Source organism: Camelina sativa, chromosome 12 (genome assembly GCF_030686135.1).
Source record: "Camelina sativa cultivar CO46 ecotype springtype chromosome 12, ASM3068613v1".
Classification (NCBI taxonomy): domain Eukaryota; kingdom Viridiplantae; phylum Streptophyta; class Magnoliopsida; order Brassicales; family Brassicaceae; genus Camelina; species Camelina sativa.
In genome coordinates, this window is record NC_141891.1 from 40,924,565 (window position 1) to 40,938,384 (window position 13,820).

Genomic DNA, 13,820 nt, shown 5'->3' on the forward strand with positions numbered 1-13,820 from the left:
GTCTTTTTCTTTTTTTAAATTTTTAATATTTCTGAAGGACCATAGGATTCCAAAGTGCTCTTCATTCTCCCAGTCTTCGCCGACAGCTTTCACGTGGCGTGGCGTTAATTGACGTGAAATACTGATTAATTAATGATATTAGTTAGTCCATTGCAAGAAGAACTAATCCATTTATATGGAGTACTACTTTTAAAATTTATGAAAAAAGTACACCACTCTAAAGTCTAAACCATCACAACAGAGAGCTCGGGATTATTGATTTGGATTTGGGAAATCAAATCACACCATGAAAAATGTAGAGGTACCAATTCACGAACATCCTTTATTGCCTGTTACTCGCTTTGATTTGAGTTGGTGTACCGCATGCTTGCTTGGTAACTTTTACATATACGGAGGTTACCGTTGCAATGAGTGTGAATCTGCCTTTCACAAAGATTGTGGTGAGTCACTTTCAGTAATCAACTATTCTTTTCATCCGAACCATCCTCTCAAGCTTCGCCTAAGTCTTGAATCATCTACTTGTAGTCGGTGTGGAACTAAGTTTAGCAATGGTTATTTCTGTTCAATCTGAGATTTTAAGTTAGATTTACGTTGTGGCAATGGACCAGCTCCGCTTCTTACTCTTGATAACTCCGGTGTGCACGAGCATCCGCTTGAGCTTTTGAGTGGAACAAAGCTTGACAGTTTCACAGACGACAAAAAAATGTGCAAGACGTGCGACTTGATAGTGTTTAGTCCAAAATTAGCATATAAATGTTATCAGTGTGAAGTGATCTTCCATGAGGAATGTGCAAAGTTTTTCCCAGAAGCAAACCACACTTCCCACCCCCAACACCCACTTAAGTTCCTTACACATGTAGCACCAGATTACACCGACAAGAAATGTCTTCTATGCGGGTTTGAGTTTGATGGACAACTTCACAACCACCACTGTGATGTTTGTAACTTCAGCATATGCGGAGAGTGCATGAAGAACCCACCACCTCTTGGTGTTGTAAGTCCAACAACTCATGAACATCAACTTCATCTTATTCCAAGACGTATTGATTTCAAGTGCAATGCTTGTGGTGTTGGGAATGTCCTGAAATCTTTTGTACTTACGCTTGTATAGTCAAGGCTCGAAAGTCGAATAATATTATATGATCATAATGTTTTGCTAGAAGCCTCTTATGATCAATGATTTTAGAAGCTCATTGCTAATATTATTTGATCCTACAGGGTCACACACCTAAGCAGACTGGATTAATGTAATGTTGGGTTTGATATAATATATATATGTTATATGAGATATACATATATATATTTATATTTGTGCAGTTATAAAATATGTTAATATAATACATATGTCATATTTGATATATATATGTATGTTTATAAACGTACGTAAGTGAGAATTGGGCTTGGCCCATTAGCAAACCTAAACGAGTTAGGTTAACGTCGATCAATATATAATTGACGTTTTGCGTTTGATTAATTGCAACACTAAGATTCTCGCCGAAACCTAACCTAAGACAAAAGTGTTTGTCAGGATCGAGATTTGATCTCTACGGTACTAGCATCCCGTTTGATCCAGTTTGTGTGCGTGTGGATACCAGTAGAGGCACAACAGTTGGGGTGCTTTACAACCTTAGTTTAATTTAGTTCATCTTCCGCTGCGAACTATCCAGGTATATTCATAATCTTATGACATAGTTTTGATTCAATATTTACATGAATCCTGGCAATTGAATTTATGACTAGTTTACAAATTGTTATAAATCGGTATAAATTCCAACAGTAGTATCAGAACCTACTTGTATAATTTTGAATTAAACCTAATTTACTGTTCATATTTGATATGCAAAGTAATTTTGTTTTGTTTGTTAAATTTGATTATCATGTTTGATGAATTAATAATCGATACATGCACAGATGTAAAGTTGTTTACGTTGCATGTATTATTAACATAAATTAATAATCGATACATGTAGCTAGAGATGTAAAGTCAGGACCGGCCCTAGAGCTGCTGTGGCCTCAAGCATTTTTATTTGTGATATTTTATAAAAATAAAAGAAACTACTAAAACTGCCCTTTTGGAGTTTCGAACCCATGACAAGAGACTATTCCCCGTACAACACAACCAACTCAACTAAGAAATATTATTGTAAACGTGCCTACATAACTAGAATATATTATGTGGCCTAAAGCACATGCTTTAGCTGCTTTAGGGGTGGGCCGGCCCTGTGTAAAGTTGTTTACATTGCATGTATTATTATACAACACATAATAGTTATGAATATAATATAGTTAAAGAACAACACGTATCCGACAATACATGTCTGTTTGTTTTTATATCATCAATATGAGAGACTTATGATATGTTTCATCACATCTCTTGTAAGGCATAATAGTTATGCATATATGATGATACATATATATAAATAGTTAATCTTAAATAAAATATATTGGATATATTTTGTTATAGCATCATGTTTTCTTTGAGTAGCATGTATATTATGTTTGATTGATGAATACGTATAATATATATATGATAGAAACTTTATGTCCGATTGAGTGGATTCATATTTTATAATGAAAGTCATTATAAAATACACTGATCGGAGCTGTAGTTTCTAAATATTAAAATTTATGTTCTAATTTGATTAGAGATATTGAAATTTAATTAAGATTAAGTTTTCAAATAATTAATAATTTAATATGATTAAAATATTTAATAGTATAACTTAAACAAAACTTAACTGTTTTTGTTTATCATTCGTTATCAAGTGGTTTGTATGTTCGCTGAACACAGAGACTTGGTAAATTAAAATTCCACTAATCTTAATTTGATTAAAATAATTAGTTTGATTAAATCATCTTAATGTGATTAAGAACGATTGACAAATTAATAATTATACATATTAGATATGTATTAGTTGTATATCATTTATATATTTTTCTATATCAGATATAAAATTTAGATAAAATTTAAATTAATTAAGATTAATTTTCTAAATAATTAATAATTTTAATTTGATTAAAATAATTAGATTGTTTATAATTCTATCAACTACATATAAGATATGTATTAGTTATATTTTATTTATATTAGATATAAATTTAAATATAAGATTGAGTTATAAAATTAATTCCTCAATTAATATCAAGTATTTTTGATGTCTTCCCAATCTTGTCAACTGTCAAGCCTCGTGTCATTGTGTGATAGGTCTACCAAGTAGAGTGTCCACGATTACATGAGTAAGACAGATGGTAATGGTTACCATTTGATTAAAAGATTGGTTTACTTGACTAAGCTATCAAAACGGTTTTGGGCTTAGAGGCATATGTTGGATAAGACATAAGATGTTATCTAACAACCAAGAGTTATATTGGATATAATTAGTAAGGATGTTGCTTACCCAAATAACTAATTATTCAGGCGATGAGCCAAAGCTCACTTGAATTTTAGTGAAATAAGAATCTTGGAACACTATACTCTTTTGAGGAAAATTTTGGTTAGAGTATAGTATGAGTTTTCTTAATTGTTGAGATTTCTCAAATTTTATGAACATCATTTTAACATCTGCTATTCTTTTGATACAGAGATTTCAAACCCTCACAGTTCTGTTTCACTTCGATCCGTCCTTGAGACGGAAAAGTTGAATGGATCAAATTTCCTTGAGTGGTATCGAAATTTGAGAATTGTTCTCAAACAAGAAAAAAAGGAATATGTCCTTGAAAAGGAATTGCCGCTTGAGAAGCCTAAGGCAAATCATCCACATGCAGAGAGAAATGCTTATGATAAGCATGTCAGTGATAGGATTGATGTGTGTTGTCTTATGTTGGCTACCATGAACTCGGACTTGCAAAAGCAATATGAGAACTTGGAGTCGCCGATTGAGATAATCAATGGCCTGAAAGGGATGTTTCAGGAGCAAGCACGAACAGAGAGGTATAACACTGTTAAGACTCTCCTTGGTTGCAAGCTACCATCAGAGAGTCCAGTTAGTCCACATGTCATTAAGATGATGGCTTATATTGATAACCTGGCTAAACTGGATTCCCCTATCAGCCAAGAGTTGGCTACTGATATCATCTTGCAGTCATTGCCGTCAAGTTATGATCAATTCATTTTGAACTACAATATGAATAGTTTGACAAAGACTTTGACTGAGCTGCATGGAATGCTCAAAACTGCTGAACCAAACATCAGAAAGGACACTCCACATGTCCTCATGGTGCAAGGGGGCAAAAAGTTTAAGAAACATATTAAGAACAAAGGAAAGGGTAAGATGAGCGGGATTGAGAATCCTAGTGCGTCTGACCCATCTCCAAAGTTCAAGGCTGGTCCCTCTGGTGATGACAAATGTAATTATTGTAATGGCTCTGGGCATTGGAAGAGAAACTGTGCGAAATATTTGGAAGATCTGAAGAAGAAGAAGACTTCTTCTCCAGGTATCTATGTTATAGAAGTAAAAGTTGCTACTTCCATTTCTACTTCTTGGGTATTGGATACCGGCTGTGGTACTCATATTTATGTTAATATGCAGGGCCTAAGCAACAGTAGAACTTTGGAGAAAGGACAAGTGGACCTACGTGTTGGGAATGGAGCAAGAGTTGCTACATTAGCTGTAGGAATATTTCATTTGTTTTTACCTTCTGGCATGGTTTTAGAACTTAATAATTACTACTATGTATCTGCTGTGAGCAGAAATATTATTTCTATTTCTTTTTTGGATTTGGAAAGATTTCATTTTTCGATTAAAGACAAGTGTTGTTCATTTGATCGTAGTGATATTTTATGGTAGTGATCCATTAGAGAATGGGCTTTATGTTCTGAATCAAAGTGTGCCTATCTATAACATTAGGATTAAAAGATTTAAGCCTAATGACTTGAATCCTAATTTCCTTTGGCATTATCGTTTACACATTCAAAAGCTTCATAGTGATGGACTTTTGAATTCATTTGATTATGAATCATATAAAATAGATAAAATCTGTTAAGTGCTACTTCCTTTGATATCCTAAAGAGACCAAAGGTTATTTTTTTACAACCACACCGAGAACAAAGAGTTTGTTGCTCAAAAATGTGTCTTTTTAGAGAGAATTTCTTTCTAAGTTGAACAGTGGGAGTAGGGTACTCCACATGTTTAATATGCTATGTACTCATCCTGATGTGGCATTAGATTTCTAAAGATGTGATATCAATTCTAGTGGGAGAATTTTATGTCATGTTATGATGTTCATGTTTACATACATTTGATGTATTTTCAATTAATGAAATTTGTTTCATTATTATTTGGTTATTGGATAATTAAATAATTATCCCAAAATAATTTATTTTATCATTATAGATCATCAAGTACGTGACTTGATCATGAAACCCTATAAAAGAAAGATAACATAAATTATTGAGGTCCCTAGTCAAGGTTATTAAAATGGGACATTAATAACTATAAATGACTAGTATGTGAGGTGACTGATGACTAAGTTTCATAGAGTCATTGATATGTAGTATTAAAGTCAATCACATTAATATGTGTTGGAGAACACAGTATTGGACTGACCCGCTGTGAGAACTCTACAAGAATGTTATATGAGTGTCATAAGAGTTTCTCATCACAACTATAGAGTATAGTCCTTTGACGTGAGTTTGTCATGTTTTCTTATACATGGATTAGTTTGCTTTGATCCTGTCAAACGTCAGCCGTAACAGGTGATTATAAAGACAGTGATTGGGTATATTATGAACTGTGTAAGGAACAGGGATGGAACAAGATGGGATTTGTCCCTCCTATATAACAGGAGATAAATATCTTTGGGCCTATCGAAGATTTGATACTGAGAAATGCATGGCCGTGCTCAAACGAGGTGAATGTCAATCGTTTGTTTTATCAGTATAAATCGGAGTTCGATAAATATGATTTAGCTTAATAAGGATGACATTGTTTCTTGCCTTATGCTAAGATCGAGATATAGCGACAAAAGGATTATCGGAATAGATGATTCCAGTACAAGTGGGAGATTGTTGGGAATATCCTGAAATCTTTTGTACTTACTCTTGTATAGTCAAGGCTCGAAAGTCGAATAATATTATATGATCATAATGTTTTGCTAGAAGCCTCTTATGATCAATGACTTTAGAAGCTCATTGCTAATATTATTCGATCCTACAGGGTCACACACCTAAGCAGACTGGATTAATGTAATGTTGGGTTTGATATAATATATATATGTTATATGAGATATACATATATATATTTATATTTGTGCAGTTATAAAATATGTTAATATAATACATATGTCATATTTGATATATATATGTATGTTTATAAACGCACGTAAGTGAGAATTGGGCTTGGCCCATTAGCAAACCTAAACGAGTTAGCTTAACGTCGATCAATATATAATTGACGTTTTGCGTTTGATTAATTGCAACACTAAGATTCTCGCCGAAACCTAACCTAAGACAAAAGTGTTTGTCACGATCGAGATTTGATCTCTACGGTACTAGCATCCTGTTTGATCCAGTTTGTTTGCGTGTGGATTCCAGTAGAGGCACAACAGTTGGGGTGCTTTACAACCTTAGTTTAATTTAGTTCATCTTCCGCTGCGAACTATCCAGGTATATTCATAAACTTATGACATAGTTTTGATTCAATATTTACATGAATCCTGGCAATTGAATTTATGACTAGTTTATAAATTGTTATAAATCGGTATAAATTCCAACATGTGGGACTCAAGGTGACCGAAGCTCTTATTTTTGTCTTCAATGCAGTTTCATGATTCATCAAGAGTATCGATTTACCCCGTGTCATAAACATCAATCGCCATGATCATCGTATCTCTTACACCCGTCGTCTTGGACATGGAAACCGGACATGCGGAGTTTGTCGTAAAAAAGTGGATGGATTCCACGGAGGGTTTTCTTGTTCCAAATGTTCTAACTATGTTGTTCATTCAAGATGTGCAAGAAGAAAAGATGTATGGGATATGATCGAACTAGAGGGGACACCCGAAGAGCTCGAGGAAACTCCATTTGTGGTGATTAATGAAAACACCATAAAACATTTTAGTCATGATCATAACTTACGAGTCAACATGGATGGGAGGATTTTAAATGAAAGCACACTTTGTCAAGCTTGTATCTTCCAGATTTGTTCAGAACTGTTCTACAGTTGCGAGCAATGTGATTTCATTCTCCACAATAAATGTGCTTACCTTCCTCAGAAGAAACGACATATGTGCCACAACCAACCATTCACACTAGAAATGAATACTCAATGGAAAGATGAGAGGTGTCATCTTTGTCTTCAAAATTTCACCGGTTTCAGGTACAAGTCTCGTAATTCTGGTTATAGTTTAGTTGTGAGATGTGGTTCAGTTTCAGAACCATTTGAGCATGAAAGCCATCCACATCCCTTATACTACTCTAAAAATATGTCTAAGTCTTGCGCTGCATGTGGGAAACAGACTACTAGAGATGTGTTTAGTTGTGATGAGTGTGACTTTAGTTTGCATTATAAGTGTGCTATTTTACCACAAAAGGTAATTAGGCATAAGTACGACGATCATCCTCTTTTCTTACCGGAGAAATGGTTTTATACATGCATCGATTGTGGAATCGTATTGCATATCTCCTGTGTCGTGGGAGATTTCTCATATATTATGCCAGGTTCGATAATAAGCTTGAATGTAGAAGTGGTATCCAACACCTCTATTTGTAGACAACTTTGCAATATTTGTAACGATCGATGCAAGCTCCCTTCCATTTTCAAGATTTCCGAGGAAGATTTTGTTCTTTATATTTGTTCTTGGAAATGTCTTTTAAGATAGAATAGTTTACAAGATTGATAAGGAATATGTTTAAATGAATGAAAACTCTGTATCGTTTGTTTTTGTTGAATGTTTTTATGTTTATACATAAATAACACTACAAGAAATATGAGCTTTGGTAGCAGTTCGTTGTAGCACGAATTTACAAACTGCTACTAAAAGTACCAAAATTGGATGTTAAGTATTTCTTAGCATTAGATTAACGCTGACAATGTTTTTCATTAAGCAGGAACATAAAAATAACTATTGTAGCTGGAAAGTGGTTGTGGAGGCAAAATATTTTCGTGTTTTCCCCCTTACCAAAAAAATATCGATTCTCAATATCTCACTTTATTACACTTTGACCAAACAAGAAAAAAACAAAAAAAAAGCTTTGTAAAACTTTTCAACTACATCAGATCTCAGTCTGAAACCTCAAATTTTTACACCTCAATCCTGAAATTTCAATATCCATTTCTCGAATTCTGGACTCACATTGATGAAAACTCGATTCTCCGTCACTCTCTGTCTCCATCTATCTCTGAATCTCTCCGCTTCAGTTTTTTTTCGCCTCAGTCTCTCTCTGCCTCCGTCTCTCTCCGCCCCGTCTCTCTCCGCCTCCGTCTCTCTCCATCTCCGTATCTCTCCGTCTCTGTCTCTGTCTCAGTAGATTAGCCGATCTCTGTCTGTTGCCGCATCTGTCTCAGTAGCTAAGCCGATCTCCGTCTTTTGCCGTCTCTGTCTCAGTAGTGTCGAACTTAGCCGATCTCCGCCTGTTTGCATCAGAACACAGAGGTTAGTTGTCACAATCACATCTCATTCAGACGGATATTTGATTGATTGGTTTTAGAGTTGAATGACTTGGATGTTTGATATTTCGTTTTTATAAATTGTGGTGAATGTGCTTGTTTGGTGTTTGAGTTATTCTTATGGGTTTGTTTTCTTTTCCGGCTGGATAAGCATATATAATGGTAGAAAAGATATGGGTTCATCTTAACAAGTATGTGAGACCATTCTAGTTATGTACTTATTGGTTTTATGGTTATGTTAAAGAGATTTAAAAGTTTATCATTGAATTTTTTTTTTTTTGCTTTCATCTTACTTCACTGCAGAGTTGATCATGGGTACGACCGTACGAGAGAGGTGCTTGGGATTTTGTGAGGTCTGTGACTTCAGGTTTAGGAGAGAATGCGATGATTATTTGCATGTGCATTGACTGTCGTAACGTAGATCGTCACTCAGCCGGTGATGTTGTTGATCATCTAGTAACAAGGGGAATGGATTTGAGTTACAAGTTGCGGGAGGACTGGTATCATCATGGAGAAGTGAAATCAGGGACTGAGTGTAGAAAGAACACAAGTCAGTGGAACCAGGAGATTTTAGGGTTGTTCAAAGCTGCTGAACTTATAGATGAAGAAGAGCTGGCTAGTCAGGGTGATTTAAGTGAGGTTGCTGAGGGTGATGAAAAAGAAGAGGATGAGTTTTTAGCGAAGCTAGCTGATGCATAAACACCATTATATCCAGGATATGCAAACCACAGCAAGCTCTCGGCGATTGTTTCACTTTTTAGGCTAAAGACACAGAGTGGTTGGTCTGACAGAAGCTTCGATCTTCAGCTTGAGACTTTGTCACAGATGCTACCCAAGGATAATGTCTTGCACATTTCCTTGTACAAGGTGTAGAAGTTTCTGAAATCTTTTGATATGGGTTATGAGAAGATAGACGCTTGTGTAAACGACTGCTGTTTATTTAGACATCAGTTGCCGGAGCTGGACAATTGTCCTAAATGCAATTCTTCACAATGGAAGATTAACACAAGAACTGGTGAGGTGAAGAAAGGTATTCCACAGAAAGTACTTAGGTACTTTCCGATCATTCTACGTCTCAAGAGAATGTTCAGGTCAGAGGAAATGGCAAAAGACATACGATGGCATTTCACTAATAAGAGCACCGATGGAAAAATGCGTCATCCCGTGGATTCTGTGACGTGGGATCAAATGAATGAGAAGTACCAGTCATTTGCTGCAGAAGAAATGAATATTAGGCTTGGACTCTCCACAAATGGGTTTAATCCTTTCCACATGAAGAATGTTAACTATAGTGCATGGCCTGTTTTGCTAGTGAATTACAGCATGCCACCTGACAAGTGTATGAAGGAGGAGAACATAATGTTTACATTGTTGATACCTGGTCCCACTCAACCTGGAAACAATATAGATGTGTATTTAGAACCCCTGATAGAGGATCTCAACCATCTGTGGGAGAAGGGAGAGTTAACGTATGATGCATTCAGTAACACTACATTCACGTTAAGGGCAATGCTTCTCTGGACCATACAGGATTTTCTGGCATATGGAAATCTAGCAGGCTGTAAAGTAAAAGGTAAAATTGGTTGTCCTGTCTGCGGGAAACACACAGACAGTTTGTGGTTGAGTAATTGCAGAAAGCACGTATACATGTCTCATCGGAAGTCTTTGCCACCCAGACATGTTTATAGAGGAAAGAAAGCATGGTTTGATGGTAAATCTGAGCGTGGAAGAAGAAGTAGGATTCTGACTGGTCATAACATATATCAAATATTCAAAAACTACAAGAATGATTTTGGAAATGTAAGAGTAACTGGAAGAAAGAGGAAGATGAAAGATTGTGTTGACTCTCCGTCTGATACTGATGATGAATCAGAAGAAGAAGAAGAAGAGGTAGATGAAGAGGAGCTATCCAGATGGAAGAAGCGCTCAATCTTATTTAAATTACCTTATTGGAAGGTATGATTTATATGTTAGTTTGGATCATACTTTATATACCATATATTGTTAAAAATAAAAGTCTTAACCATTCTTTTTATTATCTGGATTGAATTTGTCTAGGAAATGTCGGTCAGACATAATTTAGACGTGATGCATGTGGAGATAAATGTTGCGGCTAGTCTGGTTGCTACACTGTTGCATTGTGAGAAATCAAAGGATGGTGTTAATGCTTGAAACGATCTGCAACTTCTTGGTATTAGGAAGGATTTGCATCCCCAAGTCCGTGAAAAAAGAACATATCTTCCTCCAGCTCCTTGGTCTTTGTCCAAAACTGAGAAGAAAGTATTCTGTAAGCGTCTATTTGACTTCAGAGGTCCAGATGGCTACTGTTCAAATATTTCAAGATGCATTAAGATGGAAGCTTGTACCGTCAAAGGACTTAAATCACATGATTATCGTGTGTTGATGCAACAACTTCTTCTGGTTGCAATTAGAGGTATAACATGAGTTATTTTAGCTTTATTATTTCAACAATTTGCTGTTATGTTCTTAATCTCCCATGTTCTTTATTTATAGGTTTGTTACCTAAAGGTGTAAGGATAGCTATTGGACGCTTATGTGCTTTCTTCAACCACCTGTGTCAGCGAGTTATTGACAGAGAGACAATTTCTGTAATCGAGCATGAAATTGTGGAAACTATCTGCATGTTTGAGAGGTTCTTTCCTCCAAGTTTCTTTGATATAATGGTGCATTTGACAATACACTTAGGCAGAGAAGCTCGGTTATGTGGACCAGTTCATTTTCGTTGGATGTACCCATTTAAGAGGTACAATCTCGTAACTTGTATCTTTGATTCCTTTATAATAATCTATTATACTTATAAGTTCCATGTGTTTCATCCCCAGGTACATGAAAGTTATGAAAGACTTTGTTAGAAACACCGCAAGACCAGAGGGTTGTATTGCTGAAGCATATCTCTCTGAGGAATGCATGCGATTCTATAGTGATTTCTTGAAAAAGACAATAAATGCTGATGAGGAACTCGATAGAAATGCTGATTATGAGAATTGCTCTATACTGGAGGGTCGTCCTATATCAGCAGCCACTTCATTTCCTCTTACTGACAATGAGAGGAACATAGCACATCTTGCTGTGATTCATAATATGGCCTTCCTTGATCCTTATGTAGAGTACGTTGTTTTATCAAGAGTCTCTTTGGTTAAGTTTGTTTTAATTACATGTAATTGAAGCTTTGCTTCTTCTTTTTTTTTAAGCATGCACCTACAACATCTACAAGATTCTAGTGAAAGATGTAGACGTGATTTGGCAACGTTATGGAGTACACATACTCATAAATTTGCCTCCTGTTAAAAGAACATGTATGTTTTGTATTTTTCTGGGTTTTATATATCATATAATTATTTCCAGTCAATGACACTTGATAATTTTTTGAAATAGATACCTATCAATTCTGATCATCATGAAGATATACTTAAATGGTTAGCATATGGTCCTCGTCATTGCGCAAGATCGTACACGGGTTACATAGTCATTGGCAATCAGTTTCATACAATTTTAGTTGATAGGCAAACTCAGAACAGTGATGTATTACATGAGGCCACAACAATGTGTAGAGCTAGTGCAAAAGACAATTCTCCAATGGTTGATGTTGTGTCCTATTATGGCAGAGTGGTGGATATTATACTGCTTGATTACAATGTCTTCTACATTCCTATATTCTGGTGTCAATGGGCAAAAATAGGTAATGGAGTAAAGGAAGAAGATGGCTTCACCCTTGTCAATCTTAACCAAAGTCAAGTTTCGTTCGCAAAAGATCCATACATACTAGCATCTCAAGGAAAGCAAGTGTTTTATTCAAGGGTAGATGAATCATCGAGTTGGTATGTAGCTATAAGAGGTTCTACAAGAAGATATAGTGTAGAAGATGCTGAATCTGGAAACGCAAACGTTGGGCCATTGCCAGTATCAGTCAACATGGATGCAGATGACTTGGTTGATGAAGCTAGGAATGCCCGATCTGACTGTGAACGGATTTATGTGTGAAACAATCGGGTTATTGATTGTTTTTTTGAATATATGATTGGTTATGATCTTTGTTTTGCTGAATAATTATATGCTTTGCTGAACAAGTCTCTGTTTTGCTGAATCTCGATAAAATTTTTTGGTTTCAGGTGAACTAAGATGGTCCATAATCAAAAAAAGCGAACACAAAAAACGAAGAAGGTTAACGATGTAGGAGAAAAACAGTTGAAAACTCAGGAATTGGTAGCCAAGCAGATTGAAAGTACTGATCAAGCTTTGGAGAATGAAGTTAATGAAGTCGATGCTGAGTGTAACACCCGCGAACCGATTTCTGGTTATTGGGAAGGGGTGTCGATCGACACCATCATTTTTTGGTTCGACCAGGTTTGTTTGAATTGTCGTTTTGGTTTGGTTTGATTCAATTGAAGTTCCTAACCAACGTATATAAGAGAAAAGTCGACCTAGGGTCGTGGATTAGAGTGTTTTGGTCGCTGTTTGCAGAAGAAAAGAGAGAAAAGAGAGAGTTTGTGTTCTTGAGAGATTTTGGCTTGTTCTAAGCTGTTTTGGTGAGATCTGTTCCTGTGGAGTGGAGATCTTGTGCTAGGAACAAAGGAGAAGGCTTCTAAGGGTTGGATTCGTCGTTGTTGAGTTAGAATCTTCCTGCAAAAGAGGTGAGTGCATGACCATGGCTTATCTAAGCCTGAGAATCCTTTGTTTGCTTGATTTGTTGTGATTGGTGGTGTTGTTCTTGCTTGTGGTGGTTATGTTGTGGTTATTATAGGTTCCTGAGGCTTTTGGGAGAGTTTGGGATAGATTGGAGGCGGATAGAAACGGAGGTTCGTCGTTTGGATTCGTGCAGTTAGGTGTCGGTCGACACCATGTTTGGACCTGTGTCGATCGACACAACTCTGGTGTCGGTCGACACCAACTTGCCTGATTCGTGATTTTTTTCCTGGTTTGTGGTGTTTGTTTGTTATTTGTTAAACATTGGAATCTCAGTTGCTTGTGTGTATAGCCTAGTAGATGGGAGGATTGCCTCACTAAGTATTTGTGATAATACTTATGCATCTCGATTGTTGTTTGTGGTGTGCAGGTATGTGACGTGGAATCATGGCGATGAGGAGGAGGATGATCTAGGGTATCGTTTGTGTGTTGTTGGCTGAATTGTTTATGTTGGAACCTTGGATAGAGTTGTGCTAGGTTGTTGGATAGAATGTTTAGGAGTGTTATTGT

At 36.0% G+C, this 13,820-nt stretch overlaps 2 pseudogenes; both read left to right on the top strand.

The window, feature by feature from the left end:
• The first annotated feature begins 223 nt into the window (after positions 1-223).
• Positions 224-7,818, top strand: LOC109128029 (uncharacterized; annotated as a pseudogene).
• A 1,118-nt stretch (positions 7,819-8,936) lies between these two features.
• On the top strand, positions 8,937-12,608 carry LOC104734009 (uncharacterized; annotated as a pseudogene).
• The last annotated feature ends 1,212 nt before the right edge of the window (positions 12,609-13,820 follow it).